Source organism: Hipposideros armiger, unplaced genomic scaffold, assembly GCF_001890085.2.
Source record: "Hipposideros armiger isolate ML-2016 unplaced genomic scaffold, ASM189008v1 scaffold_114, whole genome shotgun sequence".
Classification (NCBI taxonomy): domain Eukaryota; kingdom Metazoa; phylum Chordata; class Mammalia; order Chiroptera; family Hipposideridae; genus Hipposideros; species Hipposideros armiger.
Genome location: NW_017731464.1, coordinates 2,651,299 through 2,669,248, shown reverse-complemented (window position 1 = coordinate 2,669,248; position 17,950 = coordinate 2,651,299). Strand labels below are relative to the sequence as shown.

Sequence of the window (17,950 nt, the reverse complement as noted above, 5' to 3'; positions counted from 1 at the left end):
CCCTGTGGCAATGGGTTGTCATGGGCTACCGTGTGTAGCCAGCAGCCAGCGTGAGCGGCCGGCAGCCACTGTGAGTGGCCGTCCAGAAGCCGGCGACTGATCTGCCTCGCCTGGGAAGAGCGCAATGATGGTGCCAACTTGGGCCAGTGAAGCAACATCCTCCACAACTAGACTGAACAAAAGAACAGCAACTTGTCTGTTCCCCATCCCCCAATTCCCTATTAAAAAAATCTTAAAAAAAAAAAAAAAAGACACAGGAGTCCTGGACTTGGAGGGGTGGGGGTAGGATGTCAAATTCAGTCCCTTTCCTCCCTTAGTCATTTTGCTGGTCAGAGGCAGGCAAACATTCTAAGGCTGAGCTGAGAAATATCCTCCAGGGTCTTGAGTCCTCTGAATTCTCTGTAGGGTCCCCCACCCCCAGAAAAGCCTGAGGGAGGGAGTGCAGCCCCTCGGGCCAAAAATGGCAGGAAAAGGGCAGAGTAAATTGTGGGCTGGATTGTCCCGTCACATGAGTTGATCTCACTGCTTCTAGTCACGTAATCTTTTTCCCTCCTCCTCTGGTCTCTCTCTCCTCCTTTCCCCTCCTTTAGCTCTGTTTTGATTTGGTTAAAATAGATGCAAACTCTGGTCTTTTCTATTTTTAATACCCAGCCATTACATAATCCACACCGTAATTCCTGACTTGAAAAACTATTGGCAACAGTAGAAAATCCCCAGAGTTTTAAACAGGAAAAGGATTATTACAGCACAAAGCCTCTGGCAGTTTTACTGACTGGTAACCGGCTGTAATCGTCACTTGCCAGTGGCAGTCACATGGGCCCTGGGAAACATTCACCCCCAAGGGAAAGCTGGCTGGGGGAAGGGAGGAACCACAGCCCCAGCCAGAAGGAGGATGCACTGCACAGTGAGGGGGATGGGGGGGTGCCTGGAGCTCCCGCTGGGCCCAGGACATGAGGACTGAAGGGGTGAGCTTCGGTTTACCACCCCCTCCCAGGGCCACCTTTTACTGCTTTTGTTTCTTGCTTGAGAGTGAAGTCTCCAGCATCCAGGACCTTTCTCTCATCAACTTCTGGGCCTTCCTATAGCCTCCAACACAGCCTGGAGCAAGCCTGAGTGAAGGGGAGCTATCCCAGCTAAATACAGGACTTTATGGACAGAGGAGCAAGGAAGACTGCTTGTTAACCAGAGACCTGACCCACTCCCTACAAGGCTGTCCACATATTAGGCCAACACCACACTATGTAACTCTTTAATAAAATAATCCGATAAAAATATAAAAACTAGAGGTTTTGTGAAGGGTTTAACAACCAAATCAAAATTATCTCATTAAGACAAAATTCTCTGTGTGTTGGGGGTGTGGGTAGTGTGGGCGATACAGAGGGGACAGGAATAGCTTTCCCTGACTTTGCCAATTCTGTCACAATCAACCCCAATAATCAAGGAGGGTCAGTCCAATTTGGGTAACTGTGACAATTCAATCAGTACATGTTTGCTGAATGCCGCACACTGGACTAGCTGCTGGGGATATAACAGTGAGTAAAATCACTGCCCTCATAGAACTGGCAGGTCAGGGAGGGAGACAATCAAAACACTACATAAGCCTATCAGCACAAACCGTGATAAAGGGTGATGAGGGAAAAACTTAGGGTGCTAGGGACATGGAGGACAGAGGAGCCTGATAGGGTCTGAGGGTTCTTTTAATTCAGTACCCCATCTGCCTTCACTTCCTGTCCTCCCTCATTCTTCGCTTCCTGTCGTTAATATTTACTAGGTTTCTTCTATGTACAGAGGATAAGGCTAGGTTCTTTATATGCCGGTCTCATTTGATTCATACAGCAAACTTACAATGCATCACTTTAAGACAAAAGGACCTGTTGAGAAAGACCGAACCACACTTTGTAATGAGAACTGTATACAATTCATAACATGAATGAAGACTCTACCGGCTACAGGTGACAAAAATCCAAATCAAACTTTCAAAAGGGAAAAAAACAAAAAGGAAAGCCCAGGCCCACGTAAATGAAATGCCCAGTTAGACCAGTGTAAGGCATGGTTAGAGGCAGGTGCTGGAAAGATGTCATCTGTCTCCATTTCTTTCCACCTCATCGCTCGGCTTTCATGTGTTGGCTTCAGCATTCCCCTTGGGGTGGCACGACGGTCCCCAGCAGCCTCAGGGTATGTCCATGCTACACACTCGGCAGTAGGAAAAAAAATGAGAGTTCACTTCTTAACAGTTCCCACAAAAGCCAAGAGTCCTGACTGGCCTGGATTGGAGACCATGCCCATGCCAACTGCTGTTCTCTAATTGGCATATGTGTCCTCCATCTAGAGCCAAGGGATGGACTTGACCCCACCAGAAGCCTGTCTGAGACCGGGGAAAGAGGGGGTCCCCCAAAGGAAAACCAAGGTACTCTGACCTAAGAAGGGAGAAGGCGGGCTGGGCAGTCAAAGCCCGCTGATCTTTACTGTCCTCAACTTCGGAATTACAGTGGAAGCTAAGATGATACAATAGGTTCTTCCTCCCCAAGGAATGAGCAAGGGCACTTGTGCAGCATGGCACTGGCTGGATTTGCCCTGGTCCCACTTCAGCCACTCGGGGACCTTGGCTTCTGGCTTTAGGACACTCTTTGTTTAGGTACTTGTTCAGAACAGTATTCAAGTCCTAAGTCTTTGTGTAAGATTTTTCGTACTTCTTTTCATTCCCAAATGACATGTCCTACCCAGCGCTGGTGTGGCTGGAGAGGGTGCAGCTCAGTCCTCAGGATCTGCGTAAATTATAGGGAAGGAGGGGAATGACAAGCCCTGTGTGGGAAAGTTTCGCTTCCCTTTTGGGGTCTGAATTGAAAGTTGCTTTCATTGGGCAGAAAGAGGAATATCAGGATAGCTCCTGGAGCACCCAACAAATAGGCCTCCATAAGACGGTCCCTGAAGGGAGGTGGGGGGAGTCACTGTCAAACGTTCTGAGTCACACAGCACTATCACAATCAGGTGTCACCTGAAACACCCCTGTCCTTGGGCGTGTTTTCGAAGCCGCCTGGATCCTCCCATCCCAAATTCTATGGTAAGTCCAATGACCCTCCCACAATATCTACAAATTCCCAACAGCTGATGCTCTGAACAGTCCCTTTTGGTTCTGAGTTCAGCTCCCTCTTGGACTTGTGATCTCACTCGCATTTCACCTTCTAAGGCTCATCTCCTCTCTGCTCTGAGCTGTCCCACATGTGGGACTCGGCTCCCTTCTTCCATGCTTTACCAAAAAGAAAAAAATACACATAAAAACTTACTCAAGACATTGTGTGTTCATCAGACTTTCCTGAAGTTAGGGAGAGACAAAGGGGTTTCACATTACCATGCGGCTTGGCACCTCCACCCTTGTCTCACATTTGGGAGGGGGTCTGTCCTTCCCTCTGGAAAATAAGCTCCCCCTTATATTATTCAGAGCAACTTAGCTCTCCATCCTCCTTCCTCTGATGTCCAAGAACTCACAGCTGGTGTCAGCCCCATTATGAACCATCCACTCCAGGTTCCACCCCTGACCAGTAGTGAGGAACAAAACGAAGTTTGGAATTTTCGCTTTCTCACTATCACCATTCTGTAGTGATGAAGCACATGGAATAATTCTTTCCCCCACAAATATGAATTATGCCATCCCTCTTTAGGGCAGAACTAGCTGCAGTCAATTTTAGTTTTAAATCAGTTTCTACAGGCATACCTTGGAGATATCATAGGTTTGGTTCCAGAATTCACAATAAGGCAAGTCACATGAATTTTTTGTCTCTCAGTGCATATAAAAGTTATGTTTACACTATACTGTAGTCTATTAAGTGTGCAATAGTATTATGTCTGAAAAACAATGCACATACCTTAATTTAAAAATACTTTATTGCTAAAAGTGCTAACCATCATCTGAGCCTTCAGTAAGTCATAATTTTTTTGCTGGTGAAGGGTCTTGCCTCCATGTTGATGAAAATACAATTATCTGAAAAACACAATAAAGTGAAGCATAATAAAATAAGGCATGCCTGCATTACTCAATGTAAACTCTCCAGCTCAGAGGAAAGCCTGTGTTACAAGTCCAAAACAATGCACATATACCTATATCAGGGTCCACTGACCCCGAGAATGTGATTAAAGAAAGCAGTATTTCTGTCCCAAAGGCGTTACCTGTTTTTCAAAGACAAAGGGCTTTATGTCCTTGTGCCACCCTGAGATGAAATTCCTGTTGTTTCCAGGCTGGAATTCCGGAGCCTCAAACCCCAGGGAAATAGGCAAAACTAGTTAGCGTCAGCGACTCCTTTCATCTAGGTTGGTGGGGCCTGAGACCCAATTTAAAGCGGCTGAGGGGCTTCTCCAAAGGAGAGGCAAGGACAAGTACACGGAGCAGGCTTCCTCCCAAGATCTGGGCCTGCTCTGTGCCTTGCCTTCCTGGGCGTCTCAAGTAATTCCGGTCCCTTTCTGAGAGGAAAGAGCAAGCAAGGCCTCCCAAGCAGAGGCGGCTCCAGCCCCTTCCACTACATCAGAGACAAGAGGCGGAGAGGGTCTGCAAGGCTGCGAATAATACTAAAAAGGAGCAAATCCTAGGAAGGGAGAATTCTGAGCCTTGAATTCCTTTGTTCTTCACACCAAAAAGTGCAACAGCAGGCACCATGGCCCGGCAGCTTCCCTCAGGAATCCTTCTAGTTCCTGGGGGGGGAGGGGTAGCGAAAGGTCCCTAAATGCTTGTCAAAGGTTAAGATTTATAATACCAAATTTAACAAATAAAAATAATAAGAAGGTGAGGACGGGGAATGAATCTTTTGTCTTACATAAACAGAAGACAAAAGTTGATGTTTCATTCATTACTATTTGTATCCTTGCTCATTTTCTATTGGGTTTGTTGTCTTTTCCTTATAGGTTTATAGGAACCCTTTATAGATTTTTTTTTTCCATTGAGGCATTTTATTTTCATGTATGTTTACATCCCAGGATTTTCCCTCCTGTGTTTTCGTCTTGCTTCTTCATGGTCCATGATGCCCGCTGAGGTGGTCAGTACAATGAAACCAAATGGTGGATGGGAGCAGGTGGTTCTGCCACTTTTCTAGATCTCTGAGTTGCACATCAAATCTGGGGCTGATCTCTCCACACTTGTTTAACCTGCCCGTGAGGCTCACAACAATTTTCCCAGCTCTGTGATCATCAATGATTTCAAATTCGCCAATGTTAACCATGCTTCATCACAGTCAGAAACCAGACAATGACCTTGGAGCACGGCCTAATAAGAACTGGTGTTTGCCTCTCTCTCAGCATTGTTGATGCTCTTGGGAGCATCGGCCAGGACATTTATGCAAACCATGATGGCCACGCAGAAAGATGGCGGAAAGAGTCTTTATAGATTATTGATACTAATTGAATCCAATGCCTTTTACACATATTGCAAAAATTGTCTCCCAGCCTGTTGGTTGTCTCCCAACTTTGTTTATGATGACTAGCCAGAAAGAAGTTTCTCAATTTTAGGTGGAAAAACCAATTACAAATGATTTAGAAAGTACAACCATGGGAACGGCACCCCGAGCTCTGAGCCACACAGCCTCTTCTGCTGGGGGCCACACAACCTTGTTTAGGTTCCTGTGGTGAATGACTGATTAGGCTATAGCTTTCCAAGCTGTTCACATCTGGTTTTATAGACTGGCTGGTAGTGTAAATGGATCAAGTTAAGAAGGAGTAAAAAGAACTGTGAAGATTTTGTTTGCTTTCAGCTATTTGGAAGCGTCTTTTTTTTTTTTTTTTTTTTTTTGTCGAACTGGCAGCCTTGTTGTTAAGAGCGCATGCTCTATCCACTGAGCCATCCGAGCGGCAGCTCAGCTCAAGGTGCCGAGTTCAGTCTTAGTTGCAGGTGGGAGTAGCCCACCATCGAACAGGCAATCTTGTTGTTACACCAGCTGAGCCATCCTGCCACCTGTTGGCAGCTCAGCGGCAGCTCAGCTCGGGCGCAGCTCACTGGCCCATGTGGGAATCGAACCAGCAACCCTGTTGCTCAGAGCTTGCACTCTTAAGCAAACTCAACCAAGTGAGTCACTCAGCAGGCCCTGGAAGCTTCTTTCTTTCTTTCTTTCTTTTTTAAAAGATTTGTATTGGGGAATTGGGGGATGGGAACAGTGCTGGGGAATTGGGGGAAGGGGAACAGACAAGTTGCTGTCGTTTTGTTCTTCAGTCTAGTTGTGGAGGATGTTGCTTCACTGGCCCAAGTTGGCACCATCACTGCGCTCTTCCCGGGCAAGGCAGATCAATTCTGGACGGCCGCTCACGCTGGCTGCTGGCTACACACGGTAGCCCATGGCAACCCACTGCAGCAGGGGTTGCAGCCTACGCCGTCGCTGGGGACTCAGGGCAGCCCAGCTCCAAGTTGAGCTGTTGTTCAGCATATTAGCCCTCATATATGAGATCCGAACTGGGGCCCTCTGGCGTCCCAAGCCAGCTCTTAATCAATGCGCCACTCAGCCAGCCCGGAAGCTTCTTTCTTAAATTTTTGTAGTCATGTACTAACAATGTCAAAGGAATCCTGAATCACCAAAAATCCAAAAACATTTTTATAAACAATAATCTGAGTATTTTCAGACTCTTTCAAACTATGTGGGCTTTAGGGCATTATTTGCTGTCACCATACGTGGAGGTAAAAGTAAATTTCAGACTCCACAGAAATAGAAAGGATCAAAAGTCCACTGACGCCTAGATTTTAAGCAAGGAACCTTTACGGCGTTTCCCTCCAGCCTCTCACAGAAAATTAGCACTGGCCCAACCTGATCCTGAATAGTTCAAAACACCCTAATGGCCAAATGAGATTTTGCCTGCAAGAGTCCTTAATCCCTGTTCCTGCAAACTCTGTGTAAAGGCCTAGTACTTTGTGGAGGTCCTCCCACTTGGCCAGAACTCCCCTCCCCTTCTCTCCCAACTATTAGACCTCCATGATATTTGGGCAGGCAGTGCAGAAAGCAGGCCTAACAGGCAGTTCTGGCCTCCTTCACCCTAACTGAAACCTGACACTCCTTGAGGAACTTGGTTTCCGGGCAATGAAGGTTCTGCCATAAAATCATTCATCAGTACCCAGTAGTACCAAGAGGAGAAACAAAGCCATTATTCCTACAATCTTCAAAAAAAAAAATCCTTCATTTGCTGAGGCCTGTACCAAGCAATTCCACTCCTCACTACTGTCACCTACTGATCTCTTGATCATCAAGGACTTTGGACCCTTGAACAGAGTCTGCCTTTCCACTCCAAGTCAGACCCTTTGCCTGTCATGACCTCCTATATCCTCCTATATTTCTACCTCTCCTTGTCTTTACTTCTATAGCTTCAGTTCTTCAACAGCATTGAGATTTTAGCCCCTTGATACCCACTCCCCAGCATACTGCTGCCTATCAGTCCTCTCCTGGACTCACTCCTCTCCCTAGCCAGCTAGATGACAACCACTCTGTTACCAATATCCTAGACACCCCTCCCTCCAAGTCTACCATTTGCCCCACAAAACACAGCTCCTATTGAATAGAATGTCCTCTGCTTTAACCCCTTAGTTGCTAAGTGCTGCTAAAGCACCCATTGTCATGAGAGCTGCTTCCTCTAGAAATTCATCATCTCCAACATTAACTGGGTCTTCAGCACTGCTTAGCCACATGTCCGCAGATTACTGCCACTGGAACAACAGTTTTAAAAATCATGCCACTGTCCCCGTTATTCCCTGCTCCTAGCAGATGACCTCAACTTCTGCCTAGAGAAAACAAAACCCAACAGAAGAAAATTCCAACTTTCTGTCTCCCTAAAATCTTACCAAATCCCTCTGGCCCATCATATCCCTTGCCCCCATCAAATGAGACTTAAAAATGCTTGACAGAGTGCTAGCAAAAGGTAGGAGAGCAATACATGATGGTAGTGGTAGTGGTGATTGGCGTTAACCTTACTGGTAGCCTAGTCCTGTGTTCAGTTCAAGTTTAATCTCTGCACCCGTGCTCAGGATACAATAGCCCCTTCTCCCCAGGTGACATTATGAACCATTTTTATTTCTCTTTCAGTCTTCAACTTCTCCATCTCTACTAGCTCTTTCTCCATAACACAGGGACGTGCCCAGGTCTCAAAAAATAAATAACCCTCCCTAGATTTTTGTGTCCCACCTTCACTAACTCTCCTCCATTCACAGACAAGCTTCTTGAAGGAGTGGCCTCCCTGGCTGGGTCCATACCTTCCCTCCACTCGCTAGCTATGGAAGTACTTACTGTCTAGAAGAAGGGAGTGGGCTGACCTTATTTACCAAAGGTCCGCTCTTTGGAAAATTTATTTAGAAATTAGCAAAGAAGCATAGTGAAAAGAAATATACTGTGTTGCTATGAATTCAGAGTTTTAATAATATGAACGAGAATAATTTTTAATAGGAATGAAAATAGATTTTCCTTTGTATCAACACTACCTCTGACTAGAGTAAAAAGCAAGATTGTTCAGTGTTTTTTAACTTCCCTGGTTCTCTAGATCCAAAAGCTAGAAACAATCTCTCCTCTCTCTGAGTTCCCCCAGTTAGTCTATACCTGTCATACCCTATTACTTTATCTCAAGTTATCACAGAACTCTCTGCAGTTAATAAATATTTGATAAACGAATGAATGGACTTTATAAGCACCCATTATAGTTCAGATAATTCTAACTGCAGATCAATCTAACTGGCTAATTAAATCAGTCCTCCCCCCACCTCCAAGAACCTCCACTGACATTTTGTTAACTTAATACTAATCTTTTTAACACATTGGATTTAATAAAGTTGCATTCAGTCATTCACATCCAATAATTTAGGTTCTCACTTACTTAAATGTGCCTTGCAAAGTCTCACATACTGAGGTATTACCACGCCGTTTGGGTCAATCTGAAAGGACTAAGGTGAAAGCCAGTGAGGCAGGAATTACCCAATCTGAGGGATGTAAGCAGGGCATTCTAGGGGAAAGAATGCATGCATTTTTCCCTTCCCTCACCTCAAAAATACCCCCCAAGAAATGCTCCTCTGGGTGGGACTGAGACTTCCTCTCAGTGTCTCCTCCCCTCTGCTCCAATTTCTTTCCCAGCATCTGAGTGTCAGCTCCTCAGTACAGGCATGGCTTTGCCCTTGCTGGACCTCCCGAAGTTTACTCTTTTGTGAAATAAGGATGCTTGCCTAGAAAGTCTCAAAAAAAGTTTTTTTGTGATGTGAATAACTGCACATTACTTACAGCATGAAAATCAAATTTGATTTTGAAAATCAGGTTCAATTCTTAAAGAAATCCAGTGGTAAATCCTTTCCTAATATGAAGAATTTTCATGTCCCCCAGCCATCCCAATATAACTGCTGGATCATCTGTATGAGACCCATAATTCTCCTAAAGCAGCATACGGAGGCTGGTGTCAGAAGCACCTTCCAAAGCGCTGCCATTCCTGCTCCCTCAGTCCTTTTGAGGAAGCCAGTCCTTAATCCTTACCTAGGCAGAATTATGGGCTTGGAGAACTGTGCTAAGAGTAAAAAGGTGGCTGGGAATGCAAACCAGGAAATAGGGCAGGGCCAGGTGACGGGCCCCAGTCCCTCTGGAGCCAGATCCAGAGCCTCCCAGTTTCCTTTACCCTCATCGAGGGTGTAATTTCCAGCAGGACTAAAACTTGCCAGTGGCACACAGCCAAAGGGCAGGGCCAGGCTGGGTAAGCAAAAGCCAGCGATGAGCCAGACAGGCTCCTGATTTAGAATCCAAGCCGCGAGGAGGAAGCATGGCTGGTGGAGAGCCTCCTACGGAGGACTTAGAAAGTAGCTGCCCTTTCTGGGTAAGATCCAGGTGGCCAATAGGTAATCTCCGACCTCCAGAAGCTTCCTCACTTGCTACAGAGGCTTTCTCAGCAGGCTGATCTTTTTAGAAGGAAAGATCATGTGACTGGGACTCAAGTGACATTAGCTTATTGGTTTTGAAAACGTTCCTTCTCTGTGGAGTCGCCAGCTCACAAAGCAGAAACTTCCCATGATGCCTCCATTTCCTCCCTCCCCACTACAAAATCTGAAGGAAAGACTAGTCACAACACCACCTGACCAAGCTGTAGTGTGAGGCTGTGGGAAGGCTGCTCCACACAACTCAACATTCCTCAGGAAGAAACTCCTTCGGTCCTTCACTCAGTCACTTGCTCACTCACTCATTCATTCAACCACTGCTTCCTGACTGCCCACTATGCTCCAAGCACTGGGGTGCAAGGATGCCTTGCAGGATTCTTAGTGGACATTGGTCTAGCAATTGCCTGAGAACCTCTTTAAAATAGACCCTGTTGATTAAGAACTTGTAACAAGAAACAGCTGGTTTTTGTGTGTATGCTATCAGAACAGGTTAGCTAAATAATTTAAACCCATAAATATGATTGTCAGTTGGAAAACTGAAGTGACTTAAGAGACTTTTGATTTTTTACTCATTAAAGTGGGTCCGCTTAGGAGCTCTACCAGCTAGCAAGCACATACACAAGTGAGTTCCATGTGATTCCAAAAATAAACAAAACTAATGACTTTATAAAAAAGGTTTTTTCCATGTAATTAATTCAGATAAGCCCTTCCCTCGTGGGTCAAAGTCAATATGCTTGTACTGTATAACTTTCAAAAGAATGAAGCCAGAATTCGATAAACCACTAAGCCACTACACTAACTCTGCTGTAAGTAAACTGGCCAGCCTTACTTCCAAAACACTTCAAGCTATTTATGGACAGATTAGGACTTCTTTTTCCCTTGAATTCAACAGAAAGCCAACATTCCCTAGTTGAGAGGAATGTCAGGGCCTACAAAGGCCAGGGGACAAGGCAATGACTATGAGTGACATGGTGTCTTCCCTGGCACTCTCCTTCCTCCCACCTTTGAACTGTGGGAACCCCTAGCTCCAGGCTGCAACTTTTGCTCTAGTCGTTCCCTCTTCAGAAAATTCACATCTAAGGACAGTAAAGAACTGAGAAATGGAATTTGAGGCCTGAATACCTGAGTTTGAATCCGAATTCTACTCTTTGAGCCTCGGTGTCCATATAAAAGGAGAAAAACAGTAACGCATAGCATACACGATTGTATTAGCTACATCAGTGTATATAACGGCCTTTGTAAATGGTAGTGATTTCTAAATAATGTTGTGGCAGCTGTTTTACTATGATGATTACTGCCCACTCCTACCTCTCCTCAGGCTCTACTTTCAGGTTCCAGTTGAGACCACTGCCACACACTCCCCTCCAGGGTCCATCAAGAATGCCAATAGGAGGCCGGCCAAGTGGCTCATTGGTTAAGAGTTGGCTTGGGAGCATGAGCTCTGAGCAACAGGGCCGCTGGTTCGGATCTCACATGAGCCAGTGATGCTGCGCCCTCTACAGCTAAGATGGTGAACAACAGCTTGACCTGGAGCTGGGCTGCCGTGAGTCACCGGCGACGGCGTAGGCTGCAGTGGGGCTGCAGTGGGCTGCCATGAGCTACCGTGAGTGGCCAGCAGCCAGCGTGAGCAGTCAGCAGCCGGCAGCCAGCGTGAGCCAGTGTGAGCGGCGACTGATCTGCCTCAGCCGGGAAGAACACAATAATAATACCAACATGGGCTAGTGAAGCGATGTCCTCCACAGCTAGACTGAAAAACAAAAAGGACAGCAACTTGTCTGTTCCTTCTCCCAATTCCCCAATAAAATCTTAAAAAAAAAAAAAAAAAGACTGCCAACAGGAAAGATCTGACCACCCCCTCTCAAGCATCTCAAATCTAGAGACTCCCCACTTCCACCTATTTCCTCTAGTTTAGCAGTACCTTTCTCTCTAAATGGGAACCCCCAGCCTACAAAACATTTCCTTTTGGACATACCTCTTAGCCCTTCAAATTCAAAGAACAAATTTGTCACCCCTTTCCAGAAGAGTGGTTCTCCTTTCCAGTTACCCCCATTTCTGTCATGACAAGTAAGTTTCCAACTTCACACGGTACACACACACCTTGGCACTGTCAGTGACTTGCTCCTCTTTCTTCTTTGTCTTCTTCCTGCCTCACAGACTATCAAACCAGTGTTTACCTCCATGGAATGTCCCTCAGATTGGTCCTTTTCCTTATAATCCCACTGCTTACCCCAGTTTATTCCTGATTATTTCAGGCCTGAACTTCCAATATAGCTTCCTAACTGATTTCTCTAACCTCATTTTTCACTTCATTCATTTCATACATTCATACCATAAAATCTTTCCCAAACACTGCTTTTATCACCACTATTCATTACCTAGTCCACCAAAGTAAAATAACTATGCCCACCACCCTCAAGTCAGAATCTATTTCCTATTTTTTAAGTGGTCTTTTTTTTTCTGAATCAGAAAAGATAATTTCTGTTAACAATGTGTTGTATGAATTTTTAAATATATACACGTAGGTATGGCCATATGTATTTATTTCAACTGAAACAGGTTCATATGCTATATGTTTTCTTCATGTATATAGTGTAGCCATCGTTCCGTACCAATAATTATAGATCTATTTCATTTATCATTGTATGGACATACCATAATTTATGACCAATCCCTATCGATGGCCATTTTGATTGCTTTATACACTCTGTAGTAACAAATATTCTCATATGTATATCTCTGCACACTTGCCCTTGGGATAAATACCTAGAAGTCAAATTGCTGCTTTAAGAGCGTGTGCACTTTAAATGTCATACATATTGCCAAACTGAACTTCAGAGAAACTGTATTAATTTATATCCCCAGCAACAGAGTTCCCGTATCCTCAAACCCTAATCCACAATAAATATTTTCTTCTTTTTAATATTTGTCAGTCTAACAGGTGAAAAACTATATCTTATTTCTATTTGTGTTTTCTGGATTCTAAGTGAAACAGCCTTTTTCTATATGTTTTATTGGTCATTTGTATTTATTCTTCTATGACTTTGGCCCATTTTATTTTTGTGTTTTTTATTTTTTCCTACTGATTTGTAAGCGCTTTATGCACATTAGAGACATGTTGAAAACTCTTTGTAACCAGTTTGTCATCTACTTTTTATTTTGTTCATGGTGTTTGTTGTAATTTTTTTTTTTTTTTTAGAGAACTCATCACACTTTTTTCTTTATAGTTTCTACCTTTGGTGCCATGTTTAAAAACCTATTTTCTAGTATACTTATTACTTTCATTTTTATGTAAAAATCTTTACTCCATCTAGAATTTATTTTGATAGAAGGTGACAGAAATTTTTTTTTTTTAATGGTTAGACATTTTTCCCAAACACTATTCTAGATCTGTTTCTGGGCTTTCTAATAGTTTCTGAGCTCTGCTACCCAACAAGAAGTCTTCTTTCCATTTGAACTAATGTTTTCATTGCCCACAATATGTATTAATAGGTTGTATATTTACGTTGTTGTCCTTAACTGCAACATCCTCTTACCTTCCCTCCACAGATCCTTTAAAGCAAAACCATTCCTGGGGTAATAAGAAGTAAATGCTATTTAAAACAAGAAATGCTTTCGAAAGAGGGAAGATAATATAAAAGAATACATCATAGATTCTACAAATCCTTTGTGTGGCTAGAGAAGTGGATGAGCTTTTTATTCAGCAGAGCCTTTGGTGGGCTGCGGACATACAGAGGCGAGTTAGGGAGGGAAAGTGAAGAGTTCAATGGCTTTGCATAACAGAGTAAGAAGTACTTGGAGTGCATAGGGACAACAGAGCAAGGAAGGTTTGCTGAGGAGAGAAAGATTATAAGAGACCACCAAGGTCGTATACCTGGGTGATATGAATAGTGATGAATCCCTAATGGCAAGGGGGCAAAAGTCCTTTAAGGGACAGGAATAGACAGTATTAGAATTCAAGTTGCTTGCTCTATTACAATGTAATATACTCTCCATTAGCCAAATCTTTCACGAAGTCTGCTACACACATAAAGGCTTTCACTGGGAAATATTTGAGCTCTACATCTGGGCCACTGTGGATGGAAACAGGTAGAACATGTTTGAGATAGTAAGACCTTCTATAATCTGAACTAATTTAGTGAAAGCGAGAACTCAAAATTAAAGTGACCATAAATACATGAGCTTCTAGGAATTTGAAGACATCTGGAAGAAGAAAACAGACTTTCTACAAGTTGTAGAATGACACACTGAGTCAAAATTTTAAGGGAAAGGACAGTTCCAGCTAACTTATGGGTTACACTAGGATACTCAATCTTCACAACCTTTTAAAAGGAACCAAACTGCACAAGGTTCAGTAGTGGTTTACAGAAGCAGGCAGTGGGGCAAGTGCTAATTACTCTTCTTGCACAAGAAACAAGCTGAGGGTCATATATCCTTATCCCTTCTCCACTCCACATGCCTTCAAAGGAGTTTTCTGATCCCTACCCCACCTAGGATGTTCTTGGTCAACTATCACCTCTTCCATGATGCTTTCTCCCAAGGTTTTAGAACTCGGATGTTTCCTTTCCAGAACTTCCATTTTACTTAAAATGTGAACCTCAGTTTAATCTTTAATTGTTCTTTATGTTTTTTATTTTCTATCTGTTAACTTCTCTGTCAAATTCAATGATAGATTCCTTGCAGACAAGAACCACAGACTAGAAGGGAGGGAGGGAGGGACGGAGGAAGGGGGAGAAGGGAATGGAAGAAGGGAGGAAGGAAGGGAGGGAAGAAGGATGGAAGAAAACCACCCATCCACATCCTAACATCTTACATTATACTCAGAGCCTATTAAATTTCTGGTGGGGTAATAGTATACAGGGTGTGATAAAATAAATATGGTGAATGTTTAAATTTAAAACATTACAGTAAAAGACACATTGCCATTAATCCCCCTCAAAATACTCCCCATCACTTCCAACACACTTATCCCATTGCTCTTGCCACTTTCTGAAACAGTTCTGGAAGTCCTCTTTTGTGAGTGTCTTTATGAATGTTTAAGAAATGATATACGTAGAAAACACCCTGAGAAAGGGGAAACGGTTTCATCCTCTATCATGACAACACTCTGTGTCACACATCGCTTCTGGTACGTCATTGTATGTCAAATAAAAACATTACGGTATGTTCTCATCCACTTTATTCACTGGATCTGGCACCATGTGTCTTCTGGCTCTTCCCAAAGTCAAAATGACCATGAAATGTAAATGTTTTAAATCGATTCAATGCATTGAGGCAGCCTCAACTGCACAACTAAAGACCCTCACAAAAGAGGACTTCCAGAACTGCTTCAGAAAGTGGCAAGAACAACGGGATGAGTGTATTGGAAGCAAGGGGGAGTATTTTGAGGGAGATTAATGGCAATGTGTCCTTTACTGTAATGTTTTTATTTAAACATTCACCATATTTTTCTATCACACCTCATAAGATAGTGATGCAGAAACAAGTTTACTAATGACCCTGGATGGTGATACTTCTAAGTCAAAGAACAAAGGAGGAGGAATAGGAACAGGAAGGAACAGGGGAATGGGGAGAAGGGGGATGGATTGACAAAGAATAGAATTTGACTTCAGATATGTTGAGTTTAAACTACCTAAGAGGTATCCAGGTTATGATATCAATGGTGTTTGGCCACTGTGAGTCAGGAACTCAGAAGAGAAATTTAGACTGGAGACAGATTTAAGAGTTTTTGACGTATCAGTGGTAGCTAAAACCATAAGCATAGATGACACCAGGGAGGGAGAGAAGAGACCTAAGAACAGAATCTTAGGAAATGTGTTTATGTAGGAAGTCTATCAGGGAAAGACTGGTAGGGGGAAACAGGCCCTCTTTTGTTACACGCCAACTAGTACCTATAGACTCACCAAATATCTGACTGGCTCTATTTAAGATCTCTAAATGCCCATTTCAAGCCCTCTTTCTGCCTTCTTGTATGTTAGCTCACTCCCTGATCTTCACAGTTAAAACCATGCTCTTTCAGAAGAAGTGGCAGAAATGGACAAGTGCCATAGGCCAAGGCCCCTAGGGTGGGGTTTGTGGGTGGAGGATGCTACTTGTTGGATGTTCAAAGAACATCATACCTAAGGGCAGGTCAAAGCTAAGCCTTTCTGTCTAGTTTGTTTTACGATTAACTCAGCCAAATGAGTAAAGATCAGCCAACCAAAGATCTCACTCATGATAGTAAAGACACATACCTCAGAGTCTCAAGGAGACCTAGTAATTTCTTAATCAAGAGTCTTAAGAGATTTCTATCTGCTTTAAGTAGTCTTTTCCAGTCTGTTCTGGTTGGGAATGCCATAGAGAGGAAGTGAGTGGCTTCCTCTTTGGTTACCACCTATGCCAGCCTGAGCTCCTGGTACTTGGTGACCCACCCTACCAGATTTCAACGGCTCTCCACCTACAAAATTAACCTGGCCTCAGAGCATGGGTTTATTTCTGCTGAAGGGTTGAAAAAAGTTATTACAGTCTGGACTGCCCAGGAGCTATAAGAGAAGAGGGATTTTATAAAGTAGAAAATGTATACCATCACTACCATTCCATAAAAATGAGCTCCTCCCACTTGGCGCTGATCCCCATATGTCAAGTCAATCCTGAACTAGCAGTGAGACTTGAGACTGATCTGAGATAAAATAGTCCCAGAGGTGCTAGAGAAATCCTGGAAGAGGACAAATGTGGGAAAAGAAGCCTCAGACAAGCCCCCCTTCCTTGGATTCAGAAGCTGATGATGTCTGTGGCCATAATGGCATCACCCCATCACCACTTCCTGTTTCAACTGCAGGAAAAGGGAAGATGATCCAAATGTGGGAGAAAGAAAGTAGAATCCCTACCTCCTCCCCACCTTAGAGCTCCACTCCAGGTCAGAATTGGCCTTATGCAGACACACAATAAGCAGTCAAACACATGGTGTCATTCCAGCAGACTGGTAAACAGTAGATGTTCAATGGGCATCATTCAATGAAGAGAACAAGAAAAGATTTCCTACCCCCAAAGAATTTTTTTTCACTGATTGTCACATTACCTTCACCAGGAATTCCTCAATTTGATATCCATTCTTTTGGGAGAAAGGCTCATACTTTCTAAAACTGTGCTTCACCAAACTCCACATTCTGTGAAATTTTAATAAATATTCCTTCAGAAAAAAATAATTTTCTAGTTAAATAAGTTTGGAAAATGTTATATTCTATCTCCCTTTTGGAGCTTTATATGTGCATATTTAAAGCTCTTTTTTGAGGCACAGGCAGCTGTAGAACTCACATGAAATTCAGGATAGGGGCCTGACTAAGCTATGAGCCTTGTTCGAGAAGCGCAGCTGGACAGGCCAGCATGATATCCAATTAGCCCAAAAAGTAGTGGATTCAGGGTGGTCAACACTGGGAGACCCGTGCATGAATAGTACTCTACCTACCAAAGCCTAGACACAAGAAAAGGCTCTGGGATTAGAGAAGGGACCTGGCCTTATAGAGGCTGGAAAGCAAGGGCCACAGCCCCTGGTGAGGGTGTGACAGCAGAGCTGTAGTCCTGGACAGGGCTAGGGGTCCAGGCAGGGCAACGGGACAGAGCTTGATCCTCTTAGGAAAAAGCCGAAGATGAGGTGGAGGGGAGACAGAGACTGGTGGACAGAGCTGTCTCTCAGGGCACAGTACACATGCCCAGGGGACTCCCTGCTGGGGGTACTAGCTCCAAAATCTTGGTGATCAGCAGATGCAGCTCCTTCACTAGATCTGGTACATGGGACTATGGTGGTTGGGGAAAGAAGAAAGCATGTGAAACATTCAGAAACCTCCACAGAGTTGTGCTGATTTCAGTAAGGAAGGAGGTCCAGAACCTGACAAATTTAATTGGTGAGGGGGAGAGTCAATTCCTAGGATAGCCCACTAGGGAAACATGCGGGAAGAAATGAGTAAGAACTCCAGAAGCCTAAATGAAACCAAGTCTGATGATTAAAAAAAAAAAATGCTCTAGACATCGGTTAAGAATGTGGACAGAGTAGAAGTTGAAGACTGAGGGTGAGGAACATACATGAATCCAACTGTGAGGATCTGAAAAAGGCAGAGA

General features: G+C 43.8%; 1 long non-coding RNA gene and 1 pseudogene across 1 annotated transcript in view; both read right to left on the bottom strand.

The window, feature by feature from the left end:
• Positions 1 to 222: 222 nt before the first annotated feature.
• The window catches only part of LOC109385412 (uncharacterized), an 80,665-nt gene continuing 62,937 nt past the window's right edge, over positions 223 to 17,950 (bottom strand). Inside the window, exons 6-7 of the long non-coding RNA XR_002124613.1 lie at positions 3,864 to 3,979; positions 223 to 2,186 (exon numbers count right to left, since the gene is read on the bottom strand). This is a non-coding gene — a long non-coding RNA (uncharacterized LOC109385412). The remainder of the gene's footprint in view (positions 2,187 to 3,863; positions 3,980 to 17,950) is intronic.
• Positions 4,031 to 5,714, bottom strand: LOC109385411 (40S ribosomal protein S15a pseudogene; annotated as a pseudogene).